The sequence below is a fragment of the Lipotes vexillifer genome, unplaced genomic scaffold, assembly GCF_000442215.2.
Source record: "Lipotes vexillifer unplaced genomic scaffold, Lipotes_vexillifer_v1.1 scaffold999, whole genome shotgun sequence".
In the NCBI taxonomy this organism is placed as follows: Eukaryota; Metazoa; Chordata; class Mammalia; order Artiodactyla; family Lipotidae; genus Lipotes; species Lipotes vexillifer.
This window is the reverse complement of record NW_006774368.1, coordinates 1,588,371-1,590,386: the sequence shown is the minus strand read 5'-3', so window position 1 is coordinate 1,590,386 and position 2,016 is coordinate 1,588,371.

The window sequence follows — 2,016 nt, the reverse complement described above, 5'->3', positions numbered from 1 at the left end:
GGTAAATGCACCTCAATGTTCACAGCAGCATTATTTACAATCGCCGAGATATGGAAGCAACCTAAGTGTCCATCAACAGATGAACGGATAAAGATGTGGTGTATATATATACAATAGAATACTACTCAGCCATAAAAAAGGATAGAATTTTGCCATTTGCAATGACATGGATGGACTTGGAGGGTATTATGCTAAGTGAAATAAGTCAGACAGAGAAAGACAAATACTGTATGATGGGACTTCCCTGGTGGTGCAGTGGTTAAGAATCCCCTGTTAATGCAGGGGACACAGGTTCGAGCCCTGGTCCAGGAAGATCCCACATGCCACAGAGCAAGTAAGCCTGTGTGCCACAACTACTGAGCCTGCGCTCTGGAGCCCGCGAGCCACAACTAATGAGCCCACGCGCCACAACTACTGAAGCCGTGCCTGGAGCCCGTGCTCCGCAACAAGAGAAGCCACCGCAATGAGAAGCCCATGCACCACAATGAAGACCCAGGTGCTCCCTACAGCCTCAGTTCAAAGGAGAGCCCTCCAGAGCCCCTGCTCCACCACAAGCTCAGCCATAGGCTCCTTTTTGCTTCCTGGTGCCAGATGGCTTTGTCCACCCATTCTCTCCTGCTAACCAATCTCTCCAAATCCAAATTTCTCCTCTCCTACTCTGTTGCGCTTAAATTTGAGAACTTTTTGGCTTTTCAGCTCTCAGAGACAGACTAATGACTTCCCTTTCCTTGTACCTACAGTATTTGTCCAGACCCAATCATTTTATTTTCTTTCTGGCCCATGGAGGGGAGGCTGGACAGCCAAAGAGATAAAGTACAAACTCCTCGGCTTATATTCAATCAGTACCAACCAGGCTCCAAATGGGCAGCTACTTGCCTTCCTCTGCTCCTCTGAGTGGTCTCTCATTTCTGCTTCTTGAACTCTTTACCACCTTCTGAAGCTCAGCTAAAAAACGTTTTCTTTCCCCAACTACCTTTGCCCAGAATTATCCTTCCTTCTCTACCTACCTCTCTTGCCCCAAGCAAATAGCTCTCCAAGCGAGCCCACACTGGGTCCTGTTTGGTGGATGTGCGTGTGTGTGTGTGTATGTATGTGTGCGTGTGTGGCTTTTCTTCCCTACTGGCCTCTGCTACGGTAATCTAACCTGGCACCTCATTACCGTTTTTCTTTTTCTTTCTTTTTTTGTTACTTCTTTTCTTTACCTAAGTTTGTTAATAAGTTAATTCTGAGCCCACAAAGGAATGCATTGCTGTACATCTTAAAAAGTCATTTGACAAATAATTGCAGTAAAGAAACAAAAATTATAAACTTCAAATTACTTGATGAGTGACACACTTAAAAGTCAGTGACTACACTCCTAGTAGTTTTGTCTTACTGAGAAGGTATGTGATTAGGGAGAAATTAAGATGTCATTTATCCCAGGGCCATTATTGACCATGTGCCCTTTCATAGCATGATTGAATATCAGCTCTGGCTGCAAACCGAGAGGCTTCATAGTCAGCTCCGTCATGGTGCAGACAAGGAAACCAAAGCTCTGGGAGGGAAAGTGACTTGTTCAAGATCATCGATGTGTCATTTTCAGGGTCAAGATTTCAGTCCTGATCTCCTGACTCTTAAATCAGGCCTTTGTATTGAATTTGTTGCTGATCTTTCTTCTTTTTAACGTAGGGAGATACCACCTCCCTTTATGTTTCTTTAAAATTAAGAGATACTCACAATGCCCTGCCCTTTTTCCTTACAAGTTTAGCCAGAAGGGGAGTCACATAAACAAAGTTGACAAAGTGAGAACCTTCTACCCTCAACCTCCATTCAAAGTGTTCCTCACTCTTCACTCTAATTTCCAAATTCCCACAACTCAAGAATACTCCTTTGCTCCTGGTTAAAATGCAAATACATATAAAAGAGGCACCGTGAGCCTCATGAGCCATCGATGTCAATGCCTCATTGTGAATGATTTTAGTTGAAACCGTTCTTGTATTTCCAAAGGGAGAGGGAAGACACCCTGAGAGGGAAAGA